The 26,794-nt window shown below is 43.5% G+C and overlaps 1 long non-coding RNA gene across 3 annotated transcripts in view; it reads left to right on the top strand.

Moving 5' to 3' along the window:
- LOC125458662 (uncharacterized) overlaps nucleotides 1–24,416 on the top strand; it is a 43,579-nt gene extending 19,163 nt beyond the window's left edge. For 2 of the 3 annotated variants that reach the window (XR_007248885.2, XR_009446722.1), the window contains exons 2-4: nucleotides 5,928–6,087; nucleotides 9,975–10,045; nucleotides 19,164–24,416. This is a non-coding gene — a long non-coding RNA (uncharacterized LOC125458662). The remainder of the gene's footprint in view (nucleotides 1–5,927; nucleotides 6,088–9,974; nucleotides 10,046–19,163) is intronic. The other variant, XR_009446723.1, reaches the window with a different exon arrangement.
- Nucleotides 24,417–26,794: the final 2,378 nt, after the last annotated feature.

The raw sequence follows: 26,794 nt of genomic DNA, 5'->3' as shown, positions 1-26,794 counted from the left end.
GATCTGTTTAAATGAAAACCATCTTTGGTGAACGACTGCACAGTGGGAAGCACCATATAGCCACACTGTGTTTCTGTGATGTAGTGGGCATCGTGTTCATCTCATATGTTCCTAAGATCACGCCCCAACCAAAAATAGCGCTGCTGTCTCATTATTCAGGCAAGAACCGTTGTCCCCACTTATCGGCTAAAATGAAAGCAATAAAATGAAAAAAAAAAGCAATGTGAAATGTTCATCTGAACGATATTTTCCCTGTGAAGTTTTATTCTTAAGTGATACAACCAATGGGAGTGAAGTTTACGATGGTAAAACAATGTTCACACCCCCTTGGGGAACTGATTCTCATTTTTACCCAGAGAGGGAAACACATTGATACGACGCCCAAGAGTAACAGAGACCTCAGGTTTGTACCCGCTGCATGTGCTTCACAACAGTTCCTCAACCCCACGGACTCAACGTTCTCCCACAACAGACAGTTTTAGGTCTAACACAAACGATTTCTCCAGACAATCAGAACCGTTGCTGTGAGCTGGGATATGAAAAGGGCAGAGATGAAAAGGGCAGAGATGATGTAGTCCTACAAGCTGCTCATGTGCAACTTTCAATTTCCCAAAACCCACTGACGCGATCACTGCAGTTCCTGGGAATCTGAAAGGACAGTGCCTGGCAGACATTCCTCACTAAAAACAACTGACATACGGCAAATCCTAACAACATCCATGTCGAATCTATTTTTAATTCTGTCCCCACCTCACCTCCAGCTCCCGCTGACCGTCCAGCTCCCAGGTCAATGAGCTGTTTGATACAGTCACAGGTAGATGGTCTTTATCCGGAAACCAGAGCGGGAGAAAGAAAAACACAAGGTTTTGAGAAGCGATGCATAAAGAGATGTCTGGATCTCGTCTTCCTGATCCTCCCAGATACTGATTCCAGGAATATGCACGGTACCAGTTGTCCCCAGTCCTAATAGGTAGTGTGTCAGACAGACAGATCGGGGAAGTGTAGTTTCGATTCCTTCCAACCTCGGATTCATTTTGTAAATTTTGTCCAGTTACTTCACAAACTGCGTAGATGACAGCCGTCTACAGCACAGAAAAGGCGTTTGAGACCATTAAGTCTGCACCAATCAAACACTAACTGTTCTCGTCTCATTATTTGATATACGTTGACGTCGCAAGTAAACTCCTAAATACTTATTAACTGTTTAAGGGTTTCTGCCTGGCACACCCTAACAGACAGTGAGTTGAAGATTCCCACCATTCGGTCTGGGTGAAATTACTTTCCCATTCCTCCAACATCTGACGAGAGAGAAACAAAGTCAATGTTTCAGAATCTCTTCAGAACTCCATCATAGCTATTTTTTCCTAGAGATGCTGCCAGACCTGTGCTTTTCTCTAGCAATTTCCATTTTGTTTCAAATCATCAGTTCTTTCTATTGTCTTGTTTTTTTTTAGGAAAAAGGTATAGAAACAATCTAAGGTCACGCACTAGATAAGGTTTGTGTTTGCGGAACATCTTGCTGTACCCATTAACTGTTCGGAACTGTGCAGCACAGAAAGCTGATGGAGTGAAAACCACTGAAGTTCCCTCCGTTGGTGATTTTGAACCATCAGCTTGGCAATTAGCAGCTGAACTCACGACAGAGACTAGCAATGCACCAGCTTGCGCCATTCTCCTAAAGCAGGCAGTCAGTGAGTTCAAACTTCAGTTTGCCACTCCTGGAAAAACAGTTGCCCTCCCTCCATCTGACCTTTCCAAATTAACGGCTGGGACAATCATGATGGAGACACAGGAATAGTTGACTCGTCCCATTGTGGACACATCCACATTACCAGGAACCAGCTCTCTTACAACCGGGATAACAGTGTGGAACTGGAGGAACATAGCAGGCCAGGCAGCATCAGAGGAGCAGGAAAGTTGACGTTTCAGGTCTGATACTGCCTAGCCTGCTGTGTTCCTCCAGCTCCACACTGTTATCTCTGCCTCCAGCATCTGCAGTTCTTACTATCTCTTACAAATGGGCTAGAGCTGGATGAACACAGCAGGCCAAGCAGCATCAGAGGTGCAGGAAAGCTGACATTTCGGGCCTAGACCCTTGTTTAGAAATTGGGGAGGGGAAGGATAGAAGATGGATAGAGGAGAAGTTGGGCGGAGAGGAGACAGACAGGTCAAAGAGATGGGGGTGAAGCCAGTAAAGGTGAGTGTAGGTGGGGAGTTCGGGAGGAGATAGGTCAGTCCAGGGAGGACAGACAGGTCAAGGGGCAGGATGAGTTAATAGGCAGGATATGGGGATGGGGCTTGAAGTGGGAGGAGTGGATAGGTGTGAGGAAGGATAGGTTAGGGAGGCGGGGACGAGCTGGGCTCGTTTTGGGATGCTGTAGGGAGAGGGGAAATTTTGAAGCTCGTGAAGTCCACATTGATTCCCTTGGGCTGCAGGGTTCCCAAGCGGAATATGAGTTGCAGTTCCTGCAACTTTCAGGTGGCATCGTTGAGGCTGTGCAGATGCCCAGGATGGACATGTCGCCTGAGGAATAGAAGGGGAGGTGAAGTGGTTCACGACTGGCAGGTGCAGTTGTTTAGTGCGCACTGAGCATAGGTGTTCTGCAAAACAGTCCTCAAGCCTCCACTTGGTTTCCCTGATGTAGAGGAGGCCACAACGGGAACAGCAGATGCAGTATACCACAGTAGCAGATGAGCAGGTGAACATCTGCTTGATGTGGAAAGTCTTGGAGCCTGGGATGGGGGTGAGGAGGGGAGGTGTAGGGGCAGGTGTAGCACTTCCTACGGTTGCAGGGAAAGGTGTGGTGGGGCTGGAGGGGAGTGTGGAGTGGATAAGGGAATCACGGAGAGAGTGATCCCTCTGGAAAGCAGATAAAGGTGGGGAGGGAATAATGTCTTTGGTGGTGGGGTCAGATTGCAGATGGCGGATGTGTCGGAGGATGATGCATTGGATCCGGAGTTTGATGGGGTGTCACGCGAGGATGAGGGGGATTCTGTTTTGGCTGTTTTTCCAGGGAGGATGTGTGAGGGATGAATTGCGGGAAATGCAGGAGACACCATCTAGGGCGTTCTTGATCACTGTGGGGGTGGGGGGGGGGGGTAGTTGCAGTCCTTGAAAAATGAGGACATCTGAGATGTACGGGAGTGGAATGCCTCATCCTGGGAGCAGATACGGCGGAGGCGAAGGAATCCGGAATAGGGGATGGCATTTTTGCAGGAAGGTGGGTGGGAGGAGGTGTATTCTCGGTAGCTGTGGGAGTTGGTGGGCTTGAAATGGATATCGGTTTCTAGGTGGTTGCTTGAGATGGAAACAGAGTTCCAGGAAGGAGAGAGGGGTATTAAGTTCCACCTCAGGGAGAAACAGAAACCGCCTTACCTTCTCGTCGGCATTCTGGCTCACGCTGCTGCCACTGATAAAAGGAGGGCTGCTTGCTGCACGAGGTAAGTTTTTAGACAGGAAGAAACAGAAACCGCCTTACTTTCCCATCGGCACTCTGGCTCGGGCTGCTGCCACTGATAAGAAATTATAAAGGATACGGAGAGGGTGAATAGCCAAGATCTTTCTCCTGTGTGGAAGTGGGGAGTTGGGGTGGGGCGAGTACAAAACTAGAGGGCATATATTTAATGTGATAGGAGAAAATTTTAAAAAGGACTTGAGGAACTTTATTATCAGTTGTAGGTGGTGCACGTGTGGAATGAACTGCTGGAGGTTGGCACAATTTTGTCATTTGAGTGGGATCAGGATGTGTGTATCAATAGAAAGGATTCAGAGGGATAAGGGCCAAATGCTGACAAATAGGGCTAGATTAATTTAGGATATCTGGTCAGCATGGACGAGTTGGACCAAAGGGTCTGTTTCCATGCTGTATATCTTCATGACGTTACAGTTGCTGAGACCCAATAAAAAGGATTATTTGCTGCAATGGCTAGTGCCTGTCTCTGTAGCCTAATAAATTAGTATGTTTGGCTATGAGCCAGAGGGTTGACGGTTCAAACTGCCCAGAGACAGTGGGCTTCCTTACTTCATTCCCCCATGATCAATCTCTGTGACGCATTTCAATGCTCTTAGTGAGGATTTTGGCTGCTCAGCTATCTAGCAATTTCCCAAACAGACAACTCTTAATGGAAACAGAAGCAAAAATGACAAACCAAATGCATTTTCCAGACACACTGAAGTACAGTGTCTCAGTGGTTAGTACTGCTGCCTCACAGCACCAGGGATCTAGGTTTGATTCCGCCATTGGACAACTGTCTGTGCGGGTTTCCTCTGGGTGCTTCAGTTTCCTCCCACAGCCCAAATGTGCAGATTAGGTGGATTGGACATGCTAACTTACCCGTAGTGTTCAGGGATGTGCAGATTAGCTGGGTTATATGTGGGATGCTCTGTGGGTTGGTGTGGATTTGTTGGGCCGAAGGGCCTGTTTCCACAATGTCGGGATTCTATTCAAAGGACTGAGCAATGATTGCTGTCTGAGAGCCAGTGTGAGTAGTCTGGTGACGAACTGCTCACAGAACTGGCATTGAGGCAATTCCAAATATTCTGGAGGCTTAGTGCACCACCACTTTCTGGAAAGTGCTCAAGGTAAAAGAAACAGAATAAAAATGATGCTCAAAAAGTGAAAATTACCAATCACCATCTCTGTTGATCAGATGATCCAAATGTGGGTGTTGCAGCTGTGTGGATTGCAATGAATTGAGAAGGCAGATCACCAGCCCCCCTTTCCAAGAAGGAAGTGGTTGAAATTATAAAAATTTCACATTGCAATTAATTGGAATTACCCTTGTTTTCACCACAACAGCAAATAAAGGCAAGTAGTTTCAATGCAGGATTTTGTTTCACAGCAGCAGTGAAATATTGATTCCCGTTCACTTTCAGCAAAAAGGGTGAACAACTTGCCTGGAACACAAAGCAGCAGCGCAGCCTGCTTGTGCCCGATACCTTTCGTGTGGAAGGTGAATGTGATGACCACTGCACTATGGAAACAGCGTGGACCCTGACCTGATGGAGGCTTTGTGCTGTCCTACATCATGATTGGCTTGCAAGAAGCAACAACATTTTGTTGCATTCAACTGAAACACAAGCTTCGGCCTATCAAACTATCACAAGGGCAGGATGTGAACCCACAGCTCCTTAGTGACTGGAGTATGAGTCCAGCACCTTACACTGAGCAGCCATGTGAGCCATAAGCTCAAGTATGACTTTTTCCAATGTTACTTATTAAACACAACAAAAAAAAACACAAGGAAAGGCTTTGAGGATCCCTGTCCTTTTGCTGCTTGGGTATGCCTGGCTACAACATCAGTTTCCCACCAGATGCTGATAACCCTTCAATCAAAAAAGTTCAGTAGAAAGCTGAATGCATCCTATGACACTTGGCTGAGTAAAAAAATGTAATGTGCTTGTGAGAAAGTATATTCGGTTATGCTTTGATACATAAAGAATGAACAATGTGACATTTCTGGAATTTAGATTTTTGCTTTGGTAAATGATTTCACCCGTTGCTTGAAAAAGAATAACTTTTGCATTACACATAGCACAAAAACCACAAAAAAATGCACAAAGCTGATCAGGTCGTGTACCAAATGATACTGTGCAGAATACTTACAGCTACCATACCTGTTTTGCAGAATAAGTGGCTCAAAGAACGTGTTCTACCAGTAAAGCTGAGTTAGCACAAAAATTCAAGAAGGACAGATTACATTGCAAGGCTGTTCAAACCTCAGTGCAGGTGCAAGTTGCCACTCTGACTGTTTCTTTAACTGTTCTTTTTCTGATACCACTGTTCTACAGAAATGATCAGTGCCAACGGTGGTCTTAAAAAAGATGGCCACCTGTGCTGTACAAATCGGTGCATATTCAGGACCAGGAATGAGAGAGATTTAACAAAATTTCAAACCGCACTTAATTGAATTGTATTCCTTTTCAGTGCAGCAGTAGATATGGGCAAGTAACTTCAAAGCAATGTTTGCTGACAAGAATAGCAAGCACGAAAGCACCATCCAGGTCAATCCAAGACTCTGTCGCTGGTAACAAGGGAGCACCACTGTTTCTGATGAGCTTTGAACCAAAAATCTTTTGTGTTTGAGGTGGGTATGGTAACCACTACAGAAAGATGATGCCCATTGAGCTTTATCTAATATTGTGTAGATAGTATGGGTCATGTTGGGATCAAAAGGGAGGAGGTATTGGAGGTCTTGAAAAACATTAAGGTAGACAAGTCCCCAGATAGCCTGATAACATATACCCCAGAATACTGAGACAGGCAAGGGAGGAAATTGCTGGGGCCTTGAGGGAAATCTTTGTATCCTTGCTGCAGGAGAAGTCCCAGGGTTTGGAGAATAGTCAATGTTGTTTCTTTGTTTAAGAAAGGTGGCAAGGATAACCCAGCTAATTAAAGGCCGGTGAGCCTTACGTCAGTGGTAGGGAAATTATTGGAGAGGATTCTTTGAGACAGAATTTACTCCCATCTGGAAATTAGTGGGTGTGTTAGTTAGAGGCAACATGGGAGGTCGTGTCTCACCAGTTTGGTTGAGTTTTTTTAAGGAAGTGATGAAGATCGATGAGGGTAGGACAGTGGATATTGTCTGCATGGGTTTTAATAAGGCCTTTGACAAGGTCCCTGATAGCAGGCTGATACGGAAGGTAAAGTCGCACAGGGTCAGAGGTGAGCTTGCAAGATGGATAAAACAAACTGGCTCAAGTCAAAGAAGACAGAAGGTAGCAGTGAAAGGGTGTGTTTCAGAAGGAAGGGATATGACTAGTGGCATTCCTCAGAGATCAGTGTTGGGACCTTTGCTGTCTGTGATATGTATAAATGAATTGTAGGAGAATGTAACTGGTCTGATTAGTAAGTTTGCCGATGACATAAAAGTTGGTGGAATTGTGGATAGCGACGAGGACCGTCAAAGGATACAGCAGGATATAGATCAGTTGGTGATTTGAACAGAGAGATGGCAGATGGAGTTTAATCCAAAAAAAAGTAAGGCAATGCATTTTGGAAGGTCTAATCCAGATGGAAAATATACAGTAAATGGCACAACCCTTAAGAATACTAATAGGCAGGGTATTCTTACCTGCCTACCTGGGTGAACAGGTACACTGATCACTGAAAGCGACAACGCAGGTGGAAAAGATAGTCAAAAAAGCATATGGCGTACATACCTTCATTAGCCAAGGCATTGAGTTTAAAACATGGCAGATAATGTTGCAGCTTTATAGAATCTTAATTAGGCTGCATTTGGAATATTGTGTTCAATTCTGGTTGCCACTCTACCAGAAGGATGTGGTGGCTTTGGACAGGGTACTGAAAAGATTTATCAGGCTGCTGCCTGGTACAGAGGGCATTAACTATGAGGAGAGGTTGAGAACAACGCATGGGACAATGGAGGTTGAGGGCCGACTTGATAGAGGCCTGCAGGCTTATGAAGGGCATGGACAGACTGGACAGTCAGAGTCTTTTTTGCAGTGTGGAAGAATCAGTTACCAGGACCATGGGTTTAAGGAGCGAGGCACAAGGCTTAAGGGTGATGTACGAGGCAAGTTTTTTTACACTGAGGGTGGTGGGTCCTGCAACTTGCTGCCAGGTGAGGTAGTGGAAGCAGATACGACAGTCACTTTTAGAGGGCATTTTGACAAATTCATGAATAGGATGGGAATAAAGGGATACAGTCCATGGAAGGATAGAGGGTTTTAGTTGTTACAGGCAGCATGTCGGTGCAGTCTTGGAGGGTCAAAGGACCTGTTCCTGTACTGTAATTTTCTTTGTTCTTTCATCCTTTGTTCTTTGAAATTTGCAGTCATTCAATGTTTTACCTTTCTGTTTCAAATAGATCGATGTTGTCCAGAATTATTGGCATTTTTGAAAACTGAAGAAAACCACATAGCATTGTTCAGAAAATGTCTATAAGGATGTTGCCAGAGTTGCAGGGTTTGGACTGCAGGCTGAGGCTGCATAGGCTGGGGCAATTTTCGCAGCATCGATGGCTGAGGGATGATCCCATATAACTTCATTAAATCATGTGAGATAAGGATAGTGTGAATAGTCAAGTTCTTTTTCCCACTGTGGGTGATTCCAAAATGAGACAGCATATATTTAAGGTCAGAGTGTAAAAAGTTAAAAGGGACCATAGGGATAGATTTTTTCATGCAGAAGGTGGGCCATGTATAGAATGAACTGCCAGAGGAAGTGCTGGAGGCTGGTACAATTACAACAATTCAAAGGCATCTGGATGTGTGTATGAAAAGGAAATGTTTAGAGGAATAAGGGCCAAATGTTGGCAGCTGATTCTGGATTGATGTAACATATCTGGTCAACATGGATGAATTAGACTGAAGCGTCTGTTTCCATGCTGTACATCTCTGTGGCAGTTTCTGACACCTAGTTGAATGGATTATTTGTGGGCCACGCACCTGTCACTGTGGTGCCATAGGTTAGCATGTTTGGCTGTTAACGGGAAAGTTGGTAGTTTGAAACCACCCCGAGACTAATATTGATTGTTTTTGCCCTCAATGACCATTCTCTGTGACATATTGCAAGTTCTCAGTGAGGATTTTGGCTGCAGGAAGACACCTCACAAATCGTGTTAACTCTTCAGGTATCAAGCAAATTCCTAAACAGACAGCTCTGAACATGTAAACGAAACAAAAATGTCAAGTAGTATGCATTTTCAGATAACTGAAGCATGAATGCTGTCTGTGAGCAGTTCAAGTATTCGAGGTCACAATCTACTCACACAACTAGCTGTGGGGCAATTCCAAACTGTACTTCCAAAAATACTGGAGGCCTAGTCCACCGTCACTTTCCAGAAGTGCTCAAGTAAGAAAAAGAAAAAGAACACATTAGGAATGACACAAAAATGAAAATTACCAAACACCATCTTGATTAGATCATAAAATGTGAGGCTGGATGAACACAGCAGGCCCAGCATCATAAGGGTCTAGGCCCGAAACGTCAGCTTTTGTGCTCCTGAGATGCTGCTTGGCCTGCTGTGTTCATCCAGCCTCACGTTTTATTATCTTGGATTCTCCAGCATCTGCAGTTCCCATTATCACCATCTTGATTAGATTAGCTTTCCCTCCTGACCAACAATGCAGATGTGCCTGCACCGCAACAATTGCAGCAGATCGAGAAGGTGGCTCACCAGACCCCCTTTCCAGAATCGAAATGAAGGAAAATGAGACAAATCTAACAAAATTTCACATCACAATTAATTGGAATAAGCCTCCTTTTCTCCGCAAGAGTAAATAATAGTGAGGAGATTCAATGCAGGATTCTGTTTCATAGCAGCAGTGAAATAACAATCTCTATTCACTTTCAGTGAAAACGGTGAACAACACAACCACACAGGAAACTCAGTGAGCAACAGTTGTGATGTGTCGGCATGAAAATATTTTTGGAAATGCCTTGATAAATAATTTTGGTGGAATTAAAGATTTTCACTTTGGCAAATTATTTCCCCAATTGGTCCTAACAGAAATTCATTTGCGTTTAAATGCAACATGAAAAGCAGTGGACTACATGCACAATACTGAGAAGGCCTTATGCCAGAATGCAGTGTGCAGCAAAATTAGAGTTACAAGCCTGTTTTGCAGAATAAACAGCTCAAAGAAAATCCTCCATCTGAAAAGATGAGTTAGCATTTGTATTTGAGAATGCTAGAATGCATTGCAAGGCTGTTTTGATGCTTGTGCAGGTATGAGATTCCTTATCGCAATTCCTTCCACTTTCCTCCTGTTTCTGCTTAACCACGCAGCTTCCTGTGGAACCTTCCATACTTTGACTACATGAAATGTCACATGACTGTCAGCTGAGTTGGAAACTTGTGTAGAACACGAGGGAAAACGACTCACTAAATTTACTAAATTCTTACTTGGACATGCACAAAAGGCAGTTTCTAACTATATTCACAGAACAAAAAAGGCAATCAGAAATGTCAAAGAGGTGCTAACTGTATGTGATTGTTCTTTGTTCTAGATGGGGAACGTTGTGAGCCACCTTTATGCCTCATCGCTGGCTGAATAAAAAAAACATGTTTCACTAGAGTGGTATGTGCCTTGCTTTCCTACCCCTCCCTGTTTAGATTTTCTTGTTAATGTGATTTGGCAGCCTGTATGTCATTTCCTCCGTTTCGGTTACATTATAGCTTAGTGTTGTCCTTCAGAGCATAAGTTATTATTTGTGACACAAAATCAAGAGATTCATCAGAGTCTGTAAATCCATTCATTCTGTTGTTGGCTGAATGAGTTGCGAGTATGTCTGCTGGTTAGAAATGCAAACATGTTTCTCTACTCCAAACCATGATTGAGGACCTCTGGTTTTGAATCTGGGGATCACATTCTTGTAGGAGGGTGGATGAGAGGAGGTCAGGTTGAAATAGATGTAGATTTTGTGGCGGTCACCAGAGATGGAGATGGAGAGGTCCAGGAAGTAGATGTATCAGAGATGATCCAGGTGAATTTCAAGTTGGGGTGAAAGGTCTTAGCAAAGTTGTTGAACTGTTCAAACTCCTCGTGGAAGCACAAGGCAGTGCCAATACAGTCATTGATGTAGTGGAGGAAGAGGTGGGGGATACTGCCAGTGTACCAATGGAAACTGACTACTCCACATATTCTACTCAGAGGCAGGCGTAGCTTGGACCCATGGAGGGGCCCATGGCAACCCCTTGAATTTGTAGTAAGTGGGAGGGGTTAAAGGAAAAGTTGTTAAGGGAAAGGACAAGTTCTGTTAAGCAGATTGGTGTTGGTGAAGGGGGTCTGGTTGGCCCCGTGGGAGAGGAAGAAGCGAAGGGCTTTTAGGCCATATGTGTGGGGGATACAGGTGTACAGGGGTTGGATGTCCATAGTGACAATGAGGTGTTAGGGGCCAGGAAATTGGAAGCCTGAGAGGAAGTGGAGAACCTGGATAGTGTTCCAGATGTAGGTGGACGAGGGGAACAAAATCAGAGTAAAGGTAAGCGGATACGAGTTCAGTAGCGCAAGAGCAGGCAGAGACAATGGGTTGGCTGGGGCAGTCAGGTTTGTGGATTTTGGGAAGGAGATAGTAAAGGTCAGTGCGGGGTTGAGGAGCAATGAAGCTGGAAGCTTTGGGTGAGAGGTCACCTGAGGTGATGAATGGTTTGAGAGACAATGGTTTGGTGGTCAGGGGTGGGGTCATTATCAAGGGGGTGGTAGGAGAAAGTCAGAGAGTTGGTGCCAGGCCTCGGCGATGTAAAGGTCCCTGGTAACATGTCCATCCTGGGCCTCCTCCACTGTCACAATGACACCACCCAAAAACTGGAGGAGCAAGACCTCTTATTCTGCCTCGGGAACCTACAGCTCAATGGCCTGAACATGGAAATCACCAGTTTTAAAATCTCCCCACCCCTGGCCTCAGCCCATGTCCAAGCCTCCATCTCATCACTGCCTCCTTGACCTGATGCAATGTGTTCATCTTCTCTCCCACCCATCTGCTGCACTCATTCCACTGCCCAATCCCCTCAGTCCCTACCTGCACTCACCTATCACCATTCCACATACATTCCCCAGCCTCACCCCTCCTCTCTATTTATTTTCCAGCTCCCTTCCCCCTCCCCATTTCTGAAGAAAGGTCCTGACCCAAAACATCAACTTTCCTCTCCTCTGATGCGGCCTGGTCTGTTGTGTTCCTCCAACTCCATGCTGTGTTGTCACTGACCCAAGCATCTGCAGTTCTTACTATCTTGATTAGATTAGGTTTCCCTTCTGATCAATAATGCGAGTGTGCCTGTCCTGAAATGATTGCAATGGATCAAGAAGGTGGTTCACTAGCCCTGTCTCCAGGACAAAATGAAGGAAATGAGACAAATTTAACACAATTTCAAAATGCAATTAATTGGAAAAGGAAGGATGACCCCAAGGAGACATTAAGACGAATGTCATTGAGGAATGTCCAAGACCATCCTCGAAGAAATAGGTGATCTGATTTTTGGGACTGAGTGGATTCTAGTGAAAGTTTGAGCTGAATGTTTGCAGCATGGTGGCACTGCTGACGGATATGCTAAAGAAGAACATGAAATTTCAGTGGATAGAACAGTACAGAAGGCACTTGAGAGTTTAAAAGCCTTGTTAACTCCTGCACCAGGTTTAGCTGCACCAAATTTCTTGAAATCCTTTAAAGTCACTCTTGACGCAGTGACATCTGGCTTGGAGCCTTCCATTTCTTTGAGTAGCAGCAGCACCTCGGAGCAGAGGTTTCTGGGAAGGGAGGGACCTTTTTTGTTCATCCCTCAGCTATATAAGTGATCGTTGTCTAAACCCGAGACAAATCAAGGTAAGCTTCTCTTTTTTTAATTTTCTGTTTCAGGGATTAGCAGGGATGGCAGTGCAGGTAGAGAAATGTTCCTCCTGCATGATGTATGAGGTGAGGGACATCATTAGTGTCCCATCCAAATTCATCTGCAGGAAGTGCACCCAACTCTTGCTCCTCCAACACTGCATTAGGGAACTGGAGCGGGAACTGGATGAACTTCGGATCATTCGGGAAGCAGAGTCAGTGATAGACAAGAGTTACTCGGAAGTAGTTACTCCTAAGCGTGAAGAAAGCTGGGTAACTGTTAGAAGGGGGAAAAAGCAGTCCGTTCCGGGACCCCCTGTGGTCGTTCCCCTGAAAAATAAGTATACCGTTTTGGATACTGTTGGGGGGGCAACTTACCAGGGGCATGTAGTAGGGTGCAGGTCTCTGGCACAGAGTCTGTCCCTCTTGCACAGAAGGGAAGGAGGGATAGGAAGAGAGTGATAGTCATTGGGGACTCAATAGTTAGAGGGACTGATAGAAGGTTTGCCAGGAACGAAAGAGACTCACGGTTGGTGTGTTGCCTCCCAGGTGTCAGGGTCTGTGATGTCTCGAATTGTGTCTTTGGGGTCCTGAAGGGAGAGGGTGACCAGCCCCAAGTCGTGGTCCACATAGGCACCAACGACACAGGTAGAAAGAGGGATAGGGATGTCAGGCAGGATTTCAGGGAGGTAGGGTGGAAGCTGAGAGCTCGAACAAACAGAGTGGTTATCTCTGGTTTGTTACCCGTGCCACGTGATAGTGAGGCAAAGGAGAGATGTCAGCTGAACATGAGGCTGCAGGGATGGTGCAGCAGGGAGGGCTTCAGGTACATGGACAATTGGGGCTCATTCTGGGGAAGGTGGGACCTCTACAAACAGGACGGTCTCCACTTGAACCAGAGGGGCACTAATATCCTGGGTGGGAAATTTGCTCGTGCTATTCGGGAGGATTTAAACTAGCTCAGAAAGGGGATGGGAAACTGAGGTGTAGTCCTAGTACACAGGAGGATGAGCATAGGGAGGACATCACTGTCACGGGAGTGTGCTGGCAGACAGCAAGCTGGGTTGAAGTGTCTCTACTTTAATGCCAGGAGTATCCGGAATAAGGTAGGTGAGGTTGCAGCTTGGATAGGTACCTGGGACTTCGATGTTGTAGCCATTTCAGAGACATGGATAGAGCAGGGTCAGGAATGGATGTTGCAGGTTCCAGGGTTTAGATCTTTCATTAAGGTCAGGGAAGGTGGTAAAAGAGGGGGAGGTGTGGCTTTGTTAGTCAAGAACAGTATAACAGTGGCTGAAAGAACTTTTGAAGAGGACTCGTCTACTGAGGTGGTATGGGCTGAGGTTGCCAAGGAAAGTTTGTCAACTGAGTCAGTGTGGGTGGAAGTTAGGAACAGTAAGGGAGCAGTCACCTCATTGGGGTTTTCTACAGACCCCCAAATAGCAGTTGGGAGATCGAAGAACTCATTGGCCAGCAGATTGTTGAAAAGTGCAAACGCAGCAGGGTTGTTGTTATGGGTGACTTCAACTTTTCCAATATAGATTGAAACCTCCTTAGTGCAGATGGTTTGGATGGAGCCGTTTTTGTCAGGTGTGTTCAGGAGGGTTTCCTTACTCAGTATGTGGACAGGCCGATGAGGAGAGAGGCCATTTTGGATTTGGTGCTCGGCAATGAGCCAGGAAAGGGGTCAGATCTCGTGGTGGGAGAACACTTTGGCGACAGTGACCACAACAGCCTCACATTTACCATAGCCATAGAGTGGGAAAGGAGCAGTTACCAGGGGAAGATATTTAAATGGGGAAAAGGAAACTATGACGCTATCAGGCAGGAGTTGGGAAGTACAGATTGGGAGCAATTGTTCCACCGAAAGGGCACAACAGATATGTGGAGACTGTTTGTTTAAGGAGCAGTTGTTACGAGTGATGCACAAATTTGTTCCTCTGAGACAGGTAAGAAGGGAAAAGATTAAGGAGCCTTGGATGACGGGAACAGAGGTGCTTCATGTCAAAAAGAAAAAGGCAGCTTACGTAAGGTGGAGGAAGCAAGGGTCTAGCACAGCTGTAGAGGATTATAGGCTTGCTTGGAAGGAGCTCAAAAGTGGATTGAGGAGGGCCAGGAGGGGGCACAGAAAAGGCTTGGCAGGAAGGATTAGGGAGAACCCGAAGGCATTTTACTCATACGTGAGGAATAAGAGAATGATCAGGGAGAAGGTAGGGCCGATCAGGGATAGCGTGGGGAACTTGTGCGTGGAGTTTGAGCAGATAGAGGAAGCCTTAAATGAGTTTTTTGCTTCGGCTTTCGCTAAGAAAAGGGACCTTGTTGTGAATGAGAACTTTGAGGAGCAGGGAAACAGGCTTGAACAGATCAAGATTCAGGAAGTTGATGTGCTGGAAATTTTGGCAAACATTAAGATTGATAAGTCTCCAGGGCCAGACCAGATTTATCCTAGGCAGCTCCGGGAAGCGAGAAAGGAGGTTGCTAAGCCGCTGGCAAACATCTTTGCTTCCTCACTCTCCACGGGAGTCGTACCGGAAGAATGGAGCGAGGCAAATGTTGTTCCTCTTTTCAAGAAAGGGAATAGGGAAACCCCTGGAAATTACAGACCAGTCAGTCTTACATCTGTGGTTAGCAAGGTTTTGGAAAGAATTCTGAGGGATAGGATTTATGACTTTTTGGAAAAGCATAGTATGATTAAAGGGAGTCAGCATGGCTTTGTGAGGGGCAGGTCATGCCTCACAAATCTTATTGAGTTCTTTGAGGAAGTCATGAGACAGGTTGACGTGGGTCGAGCAGTGGATGTGGTGAACATGGACTTGAGCAAGGCATTTGATAAGGTTCCCCACAGCAGGCTCATTCATAAAGTCAGGAGATATGGGATACTGGGTGATTTGGCTGTCTGGATTCAGAATTGGTTGGTTGACAGGAGGCAGAGAGTGGCTGTAGATGGTAAGTGTTCTGCCTGGAGGTCAGTGCTGAGTGGTGTCCCACAGGGCTCTGTACCTGGGCCACTGCTCTTTGTAGTTTTTATAAATGACTTGGATGAGGAGGTTGAGGGGTGGGTTAGTATGTTTGCTGATGACACAAAGGTTGGAGGTGCCGTTGAAAGTATCGAGAGCTATTGCAGGCTTCAGCGAGACATTGACAGTGTGCAGAGCTGGGCTGAGAAATGGCAGATGGAGTTCAACCTGGATAAATGTGAAGTGATGCATTTTGGAAGGTGGAACTTAAATGCTGAATATAGGATTAAAGACAGGATTCTTGGCAGTATGGAGGAACAGTGGGATCTTGGTGTTCAAGTGCGTAGCTCCCTCAAAGTTGCCACCCAAGTGGATAAGGTTTTGCTACAGCTCTACAAAACCCTGGTGAGACCACACTTGGAATATTGTGTCCAGTTCTGGTCGCCCTATTGTCGGAAAGATGTGGAGGCTTTGGAGAGGGTGCGAAGGAGGTTTACCAGGATGTTGCCTGGACTGGAGGGCTTGTCTTACGAGGAGAGGTTGACTGAGCTCAGACTTTTCTCTCTGGAGAGAAGGAGGAAGAGAGGTGACCTGGTCGAGGTGTACAAGATAATGAGAGGCATGGATAGCGTCGATAGCCAGAGACCTTTCCCCAGGGCAGGATTGACTGCCATGAGGGGTCATAGTTTTAAGGTGTTGGGAAGAAGGTATAGAGGAGACGTCAGGGGAAGGTTCTTCACCCAGAGAGTTGTGAGCGTATGGAATAGTTTACCAGTGGTAGTTGTGGAAGCAGAGTCATTAGTGACATTTAAGCAACTGCTGGACATGCACATGGACAGCAGTGAATTGAGGGGAATGTAGGTTCGGCTATTTTATTTTTGGATTAGGATTAATCCACGGCACAACGTCGTGGGCCGAAGGGCCTGTACTGTGCTATACTTTTCTATGTTCTATGTTCTATGAAGCTGTTTTGATGCAGGAGGATGATGGCAGAATTGAAAGGCCAGTTGGTTATTTTTCAAAGAAACTCATTTTCATCAGAGAAAATACTCCACCATTTAATAGAGTTATTGAGTTTGTTACTTGCCTGACAACATTTTAATATTTATGTTACAAACAATATTACGGAGACAATGTTTCTAAAGACCACAACCCTCTCAAAATTTTGGAAAGATATAAGGGCAAAAACAGAAGACTATTTCATTGGAGTCTTGTGTTACAGGCTTTAATTTACAAATTGTACATGTTGTGAATTGTAAAAATGTTATTGCAGAAGTGTTATCATAGTTTTAAAAGAAAATGCATGGTTCAGATAGATCCAATATGATCTCATATTATATAATTACAGAATTAATATGAAAGGTATAACTTTAGGTTACTGACCTATGTTTCGAATGACACTGGTGTTAAGATTTAGAGAAAAAAAATGAAACCAGCTTTTCATAATGATGTTTTATTTGTTTACTCAAAATGGGAGGTGTTGCAAAGTTGGGATGTGTAAAATTGTCAAGTGCGGGAAAGCATTGCATCGTCGCTTTAAAAGATGGCGTTTTTTTCACTGCTTAAAGTGGGTGTTTGACCAGCTGCTTGAACTGCGGGTGCAACAGAAAGCGCCCGAATGGAAACATTTTGTATTGAACAGCCAAGCTGCACTTTTTACTAAGACAATTGTTTTCAAATCTAGCCATTCAATTTATTCTCAGCCCTTAGATACTAAAAAACTCTGAATTTAAATCTGATGGTGTTGACAACATCAAACTAATCCCACATAAGAAATATTGTTCTGTCATCATGGATATTAAGAAGGGACCAATTAGACAGAGACCCCAGAGATAACTGCCAATCACTCAGGTTAAGAACCCTTAACTCTCTCTCTCTCTCGGGAGAAGTTGGCTCCCACAGTCACCACTGTGTTTGAGAAAGAACCATCGATCCTAAAAACCTGCCATGGCCTTTCCAGCTAAAAGTCCTCACAGAAGCAATTACAGAGAGAAAATAGTATCAGTGATAATGGGAACTGCAGATGCTGGAGAATCCAAGATAATAAAATGTCAGGCTGGATGAACACAGCAGGCCCAGCAGCATCTCAGGAGCATAAATGCTGATGTTTCGGGCCTAGACCCTTCATCAGAGAGCTCTCTGATGAAGGGTCTAGGCCCGAAACGTCAGCTTTTATGCTCCTGAGATGCTGCTGGGCCTGCTGTGTTCATCCAGCCTCACATTTTATTATTTACAGAGAGAAAATAGATCCCTGACAGAAGAAAGGTGTTTGTGCATTACAGAGAAGGCTGAGCATTCCGGAATGTGAATTTGGAGAGATTAAGTTTTAATTTGTTGTTGTCTTATTAATTTGATTTGATTGAGTGGGACTTGTGTTTACTTGAACAGCATTCCAGTAGAACATAGAACATAGAACATAGAACAGTACAGCACAGAACAGGCCCTTCAGCCCACAATGTTGTGCCGACCATTGATCCTCATGGATGCACCCTCAAATTTCTGTGACCATATGCATGTCCAGCAGTCTCTTAAATGACCCCAATGACCTTGCTTCCACAACTGCTGCTGGCAACGCATTCCATGCTCTCACAACTCTCTGCGTAAAGAACCTGCCTCTGACATCCCCTCTATACTTTCCACCAACCAGCTTAAAACTATGACCCCTCGTGCTAGCCATTTCTGCCCTGGGAAATAGTCTCTGGCTATCGACTCTATCTATGCCTCTCATTATCTTGTATACCTCAATTAGGTCCCCTCTCCTCCTCCTTTTCTCCAATGAAAAGAGACCGAGCTCAGTCAACCTCTCTTCATAAGATAAGCCCTCCAGTCCAGGCAGCATCCTGGTAAACCTCCTCTGAACCCTCTCCAAAGCATCCACATCTTTCCTATAATAGGGCGCCCAGAACTGGACGCAGTATTCCAAGTGGAATTCCAGTAGAATTTAAGCCTTTTAGGAAGTACTTAGTAGTCTGGCGGGGGGGGGGGGGGTGGGAGGTGGTGGAATTGTTTGGTTTGTTAGTAATTCTGTTAATTTGTTCATTACATGATGAACAAGGTTACATAAATAATTGTTTTTCATTATTTACGAAGTGGATCATGGATTTTCTTTCTTTTAACCAGTCTTGTAACAGGGGAGGCACAGTGGCTCAGTTGTTAGCACTGCAACCATTTTGCACCAGGGACGCCAGGTTTGATTCCAGCATCGGGTGACTGTCTGTGTGGAGTATGTACATCCTCCATGTGACTGCATGGGTTTCCTCTGGGCACTCTGGTTTCCTCCCACAGTCCAAAGATGTGCAGGCTAAGTGGATTGGCCGTGCTAAATTGCCCATAGTGTTCAGGGGTGTGTGGGTTATAGGGCGATGGGTCTGGGTGGTATGCTTCAAGGGGCACTGTGGACTTGTTGGGTCAAAGGGCCTGTTTCCACATAGTAGAGAATCTAACCTTAAGAGGGGAAATGTGAGCTTCTCTGAATGTTTTGGGGATAACTATTAGAAGGGAAGTCATACTTCCATCATAACAGTTTGGGGCTTGTATTTCGGTTTAATCATCAGAGGTCTTCAGCCATTCTCCCTCCCCTTTGTAACACAACTTACAGGGAAACAAACAGAAAATGAAATGAGTACCATTAGGCTATTTGGCCCAGAGAGTTTGTTCTGTAATTTGGCCAAAGCATTGATGATCTGTCTGTGGACCTTTGCCATAATTAAACATGACCAGATTGATACTAGTTGAAGTTTCAGCTAAAATAATCACCTTAATTGGATGGAATGGAGGAAGAACGCAGACTGATGGGAAAAGTGTTAGTCATGTTATCTATTCGACTTGTTGGATACTCGCATATTTGCACATTTTCGATAGAAAATTGATCAACACTTTAATACGTTAACAATTTTTTTTTCTTCGTTCCTTTCAGAATCATGTAAAGAAGACGCTGACTAAGGTACATACAAATCCAAAACATTTCCCTTGATCATGACAATGAATCAAACCGAGATTGTGAAACCTTTTCACTGAAGCAATCTTCTCACTAGGTTCCCATTGTCGTCGAGCTGCTTCATTTTGTCTGATTGGGCGCTCAATCGCTATGAACCATATGCTAATTTTAACTCACTTGAACAACAACTGGTGAACACAGGTTGGGGTGGCGCGTTGGCTTAGTGGTTAGCACTGCTGCCCCACAAGCACCAGAATCAAGGTTCAATCCCACCCTCAGGTGACTGTGTGAAGTTTACACATTCTCTCCCTGTCTCCCTCCCACAGTCCAAAGATATGCAAGTTAGGTGGATTGGCCGGGCTAAATTGCTCATAATATTAAGGGATGTGCAGATTAGGTGGGTTACAGGGGAATGGGGCTGGGTGGAATGCTCTGAGATTCGATGTGGAGCCAAAAGGCCTGTTTCCACACTGTAGCGTATCTATGATAAAAATTCCATGACAGGTTGAAATCTGAGAGTTCCAATTTTGCTTCAGAGACCTTGTCCTTCTTCAGTCGTGAATTATGCAAGCATTGAAGTTGGAAAGCCACACTTCCCACGAGGCTTTAAAAAAAAGCCAGTAGCATTTAAACCACTGTTAAGGTCTCAGAGTGGGGCTTTAAAGCTATTACTATAAGAGTAAGAGGTTAAATCGAGAGTGACAAATAAAATTACACTAGTATAATTAAATGCATGTTGTCCATCACGATCATGGGTGATTTTAATCTGCACATAGATTGGGCAAACCACACAGGGCAAATTCCTGGAGTGTATACAGAATGGTTTTCTTGACCGATATATTGAGGAACCAACTGGACAGCAGGCCATCTTAGACAGAGTACTGCGTAAGGGGAAGGAAATCATTATCAAACTAGTTGAGACCCCTTGGGGATGAGTGACCAAAACACTCATTTGTTAAACAAGATCGAAATGAGGCAATTGATTCAGAGACGAGGGTGTTAAATCATTAAAAAAGAAACTGTGAAGATATGAGGCATGAGTTGGCCTTGATAGATTGGGGAGTGTTACTTAAAGGGGTGACAGTGGATAGGCAATGGAAAGCATTTACGTAACACATGGGAAAATGGCATTTACTGTTTACACCTGTCTGAAACAAAACTGAAATGGGTAAGAGGGCCAATCCGTGGCTTACAAAGGAAATTAGAGATCGTATCCAATTCAAGGAAGAAGCATACTGATGAGCCAAGAAAAATAATATGTCTGAGGACTTAGAATTCAGCAAAGATGGCCCAAGAGATTGATTAAGAGGGGAAAAATATGGCACAAAAGTAAGCTTGCAGGGAACTTAAAGACTGACGCTGTGTGTTTCTATAGGTATATGAACAGAAAGAGATTGGTGAGGCCAAATGGAGGTCCCCTACAGACAGAAATACGGGAATTTATAATAGGGGACAAAGAAATGGCTGAGCGACTAAATATATACTTTGGTTCTGTCTTCACAAGTAGGGACACAAATCTGATACCAGAAATATTGGAGAATGCAAGATTTACTGAGAGGGAAGAATTGAAGGAGATCAATATTAGTAAATCACGCTTCACAAATCTGTTGGAATTCTATGAAGATGGCAAGGGAAGCCAACAATTTGGTATATTTGGACTTTCAGAAAGTGCTTGACAAAGTCCTGTGTACGAGATTATTATGTAAGGTTAAAGCGTGTGGGATTCAGGGAACTGTATTAAGATGGATAGAAAACTGGCTAGCAAAGAGGAAACAAAGAGCAAGAATTATTGGGTCCTTTTCAAATTGAGAGGCAGTAACTTGTGGGGTGCCACAGGGATTGGTGCTGGGATGCCAGGTATTCACAAAATAGATATTAATGATTTGGCTAAGGGAGCAAAATGTACCATTTCAGAGGTTGCAGATGACACCAAATTGGGTGAGAGAGTGAACTGTGACATGGATGCAGAAATCCTTCAGCATGATCTGGACAGGTTGGGTGAGTGGGCAAATCAATGGCAGATGCAGTATAATTTGGATAAATGTGAGGTTATTCATTTTGGAAGCAAAAACAAGAAGGCAGATTATAACCAGAATGACTGTAAATTGGGAGAGGGAAATGTGCAGCAGGACCAAGATGTCCTTGTGCATCAATCACTGAAGATGAGCATACAGGCACAGCAGGCAATATAGAAGACAAATGGTAAGTTGGCCTTCATTGTGAGTGGTTTTGAGTACAGGATCAGGCAGGAGTTTTTGCAGTTGCACAGGGCCCTGATGAGCCAAACCTGAAATACTGTGTGCAGTCTTGGTCTCCTTTTCTGAGGAAGGATGTTCTTGTTTTCGACAGAGTGAAGTGAAGGGTTTACCAGGCTGATTCTAGGGCTGGCAAGACTGACAAATGAAGAAAGATTAACTGAGTTAAGATTGTTTTTGCTGGAGTTCAGACGAATGAGGGAAGCTCTCATATGGGTAGACAGGGTAGACGCAGGTAGGATGTTCTCAATAGCGGGTGTGTCCAGAACCAGGGGTCACAGTCTGAGGATTTGGGATAGACAATGTAGTACAGAGATGAGGAAACTTTTTTTTCAACTAAACAGTTGTGAGCCTGTGGAATTGATTACCACAGGAAGTAGTTGATGCTAAAACATTGAACGTCTTCGAGAGGCAGCTAGATATCGCACTTGGAGTGAGTACGATCAAAGGTTATGGGGAGAAAGTAGGATGATCAGCCATGAATATGAAGAACGGGGTAGCTGGCTGAAAGGGCTGAATGGCCTCCTCCTGCTCCTATCTTCAATGTTTCTATGTTTTAATGCCCAATGAATAAAAGGACATTCGACTGTTCTGAAAACATAGCGTATGTAACCATACAGTTATTGTTGCACCACGTACTGTTAATGTTGCACCGTGTATTTTGAGCTCCATGAAAATCTGATCTTTGAAGTGACTGGCTGATGAAAAACAAGAAGGATCAGCTGCTAGAAATGAATAAACTGAAATTTGTTTGTGTAATCTAAATGTCCTTGTTATTGGTACATTCTATTCCCCACATTAGAGAAAAAAAAGATCATAACGTTTGAGGTTAGAGTAGCAAGGCAACAACACATTGTATTGTAGAAAATGTTGTATTTTAAGCTAAATTGTGTCTGCAGCAATGAAATGTGCAAGTTCACGTGAGAAAAGCGTGAGCTAGACACAGTGTCTTGCAATGCATGGTTTCGCAATTTATCCTGTAATTTGTACCAAAATAACTTATTATTAATACACATCATGATATAATTCACAAAATAATTAATCACAACATAGTTACTTATTAAATATAATTACCAGGTTATTATTTTCAAGTGAAGGAACTATCGCAAGCAATTGGTTTTCTACTAGATTTGTGTGTAGTCTGGTAATAGAGAGACCAAGTTCAGTGCTCCCAGGATGTGGATGCATATTCCATTACAGCGATGCTGAATTTTGTTGGGACTCTATTGTGTTGTTTCTCCATTCCATGGAAAACATCCGCATTGAAGCCAGTGAAAGCTTGGAGATCCCTATCCAAACACTGAGTCTGTTGTTTCGCTGTCCTGTCAAGCAGGCAATGTTGTAGATGGTAATTCTACGATTTTAATCATCTAAAAATCCTAAAGTTGTGTTCTCTAGATTTGAATGTAGGATATTAGGCGACTAAGTTATCCGATAACACAGAAAGTGATGGTGTGTGAAATCGTAAGGATCATAATCTTAGAATATGGATCGGCTGGTGAGATTGTGAATGGAAAACCATGCTTCAAAATGGAAGGTAACATGAGATTCAAAGAGCAACTTTCCATACTTTAATGCTCTATTATTCTATGACTCTGGATAGTGTATTAGTTTTGAAGTTGAAATTCTTAAAATATCTTAAAATGTCTTTAAAGAAGGAGAATTACTCTTGTAATAAGTTTGGGCAACATCATTGTGAGCTGGCATGCACGTGAATAGATCTTCTAATTATTATTTAGTCTGATGCAATTATCTAATTGCAATAAGACTGCACAATAACATCAACACAACCATGTTTCTAAATCAACGCCTTGGTGTTATTTTTCTGTTGCACACACTTGTGGCAGGGACATTTAAAAATAGACATTGTCTTTAGTTCCACTTCCAATATCGAATGCCTCTTCGGTTCACAAACGGAAAGGACTTTGAACAGAGAATTAAGAGTTCTTGTACTTCATAGAGGACTACATCAGTTGAGGCAGATGAACTGCTTCAGAACCCATCGGGCCCTTGAACCCTATTGCACTGTTCAATTGTATAATGACGGATCTCGAAACAGGCTGTAGTACCCATTTTGATTCAGAGATTTTCCAATTATTGACTGACAAAATCTATGGCTCTGAATGTTGACTTAAGCTGAATTTACTCCATGCAATTCAGGCCACTATGGTTCCAGATTCAATCTAGTCTTGACTTTAACATTTTTTTTCAAACTTTCAGTCATTTTCAATTTAGTCTCGGCAGATTAAAATAACAATTGTGCAATTTGTGTACTCACTTCAAATACCACAATTGATTGCCTCATGTTCTTCTACACATAAGCAATAACAAGCTAGATGGATGCAGACGGCTGTCATAAGTTAAACATCAATTTGTGGAATGGGAGCGTACTTTGATTATGTTGGCTGCTTTCCCAAGACAGCAGAAAGTATAAATGGACCCAATGGATGGAACACATCTTTTTGTGATGGATTGAGCTGTTTTCATGACTCTGTAGTTTTTTGTAGTGGTGCACCTATGAAAATCGAATCAAGCCCTTGTGGATATGTCAAATTTCATCAGCCTTCTGAGGAAGTGGAGATGTGGTTGTCCTTTCTTGACCATTAAGTCGAAATGGGTGGACGAGGCAGATTGTTGGTGATCAACAATTCCCAGAAACATGACAGTCTCGACCAGCTTCACCTCAGCACCATTGATGCAGACATTTTGGATAACATTTTGTGCTAAAGCATCCTTCACAATGGATTTATTGAGAATGTAATTTGAACTGCTCTGGTAGAATTATTGACATTTTGTTCTATGGTGTAACATTTTGCTGAAGATGTATCTCATATATTCCTCAAACCAAACCATCATTTTTTTCCTTCTTCTTTTATCCATCCCTAAAGTTCAATACTGTTAACTTTATCAATTTTCTGGAGCAGAAAATGTTTTTGTTGTGGTCTATTCAACGTGATTTTGACTAATCCACAATTTTGCTGACAAATTTACTTAATGAAATCATTGGTCTCTTTAATTTCCTGGATATTGTTCTCTACCTCTCATTTATTTCATTAATTTATCCTCGTTATACTTATGCTACTTCCATTCATGATCTTCATGCATTAACATCATTTAAGGTTAGATACTCCCATAGTTTTATTTCCTTTACTAATGTCAAATAATTTCCCTTCACTAGGCTGATACTATTTACAGAATTATTTATATATAAGCCCAGCACAATTTTTAAAAGAATTTTATTAACCTACCAATCACACCACTGCTGAAACCAATCGAATCATTGTCAACTGTTATGGTTAAAACAAAACTCAGAATGCCACAGAGTCGTAGAGACCTACAGTACAGAAACAGGCCTTTCAGCCCAAAATGGTCCATGCTAACCCAAGCGTCCATCCATGCCAAACCAATTTCCCTTCTTTTGGCCCATATCCTTCTAAACCTTTCCTATCCATGCATTTGTATAAATGCCTTTTAAATGTTGGTAATGTGCCCACTTCAACCACTTCTGCTGGTAGCTCATTCCATTTGTGTACAACCGGCTGTGTAAAAAAATGTTGCCCCTCAGATTCCCATTTATTCTTTCCCCTTTTACCTTAACTGATGCGCTCTAGTGCTTGATTCCCTGACCGTGGGAAAAAGACTGAGTGCATTCACCATATCCATGCCTCTCATGATCTTCAACACTACTTTAAGATCCCTCCACACACTCACATGCTCTAATAAGAAAAGTCCTAGTTTATCCAATCTCTTTCTATAACTCGGTTCCTTGAGTCATGCAACATCCTTGTAAATTTCTTCTGTACTCTTTCCAGTTTATTAACATTCTTCCTATAGCAAGTTGACTGAGACTGAACACAAGTTCATCCTCACCAACATCCTATACAACTACAACATAACTTCCTAACTTCTATACTCAGTGCCCTAAATGATGAAGGCCAGTGTGCCAAAACCCTTCTGCACTGCCCTGTCTACCCGTGACTCCACTTTCAGAGAACCATGCACCTGTACCCGAAGATCTCTCTGTTGCACTACACTCTGGAAGGCCCTACCATTCACTATGAAACTCCTAACTTGATCTGACTTTCCAAAATACGACGCCTCACTATGTTAAACCTATGTTAAACTCCATTTGCCATTTCTCAGCCTACTTTCCCAACTGATCAAGATATTGCTGCAATTTCTAATAATCTTCCTCGCTGCTCACAATACCACCAATTTTAGTATCATCTGCAAGCTTACTAATCATATCTTGTACATTGTGATTGAAGTCATTGACGTAGATAACAAACACCAATGGGCCCAACACTGGCACCTGAGGAACACCACGAGTCACAGGCCTCCAGTCTGACAAGCATTCTTCCACTATAACAATATGTTTCCTACCATCAAGCCAATTGTGTATCCAATTTGCCAGCTTTGCCTAGATTCTATGTGATCTAACCTTCTGGAGCAGCCTATCAAGGTCTTACTGAAAGACAAGTAGACCATGTAAACCACCCTGCCCTCATCAACTGTCCTAGTCACTTCATCAAAGAACTCTAACAAATTTGTGTGACATGATCTCTCATGTGCAAAGCCATCCTGACTACTCCTAATCTGTATTTCCAAAAGCATGTATATCTTATCCTTCAGAATGTTCTCGAGTAACTGACCGACACCAGATATTAAGCTTAATGGTCTGCAGTTCCCAGGTTTTTCTCTCCAGCCCTTCTTGAATAAAGACACAACATTTGCTATCCTCCAGTCATTTGGGACCTCACCTGTGGCTACATAACAGTGATGCAAATAAATCGGCCAGGGGACCCACAATTTCTTCTCTAGCCTCTTGCCTTTTTTTGGTTGTATTTGATCAAGACCAGGAAATTTGACAATCTTCATACATTCAAATATATTCAACGCCTCCTCTAGTATAATATGGACTGTTACCAAGATATCGCCATTACCTTCCCCAAGTTCTGAAGTCTTCATATATTTCTCCACAGTAAAAACAGAGGAGAAATATTTCATTGAGGACCTTACTCATCTCCTGCAGTTCCACACAAACATGTCCACATTGGTCTTTGATCAGTCTTATTGTCTCTCAAGTTATTCTTTTTCCTTTAAATATTTTAAAAATCTCTTTGGATTCACCCTAATCTCTCAGCCATTGCTATCTCATGCCCCCTTTTCATCCTACTGATTTCCTTCTTCAGTAAACTCCCTTAAAACATGTCAAGGAGATAGCCTAGGCTGTGACCTGTTCTTATTTGAAAGGGAAGTGCCAGGCATGGCATTTCAAATACAATTTGATTGGTCAAGCCACCAGGTTTGACACAAAACAGTTTGGAGCTGGAGGAACACAGCAGCATCAGAGGA

Source organism: Stegostoma tigrinum, chromosome 15, assembly GCF_030684315.1.
Source record: "Stegostoma tigrinum isolate sSteTig4 chromosome 15, sSteTig4.hap1, whole genome shotgun sequence".
NCBI lineage: Eukaryota > Metazoa > Chordata > Chondrichthyes > Orectolobiformes > Stegostomatidae > Stegostoma > Stegostoma tigrinum.
This window is presented reverse-complemented; position numbering and strand designations above follow the sequence as displayed.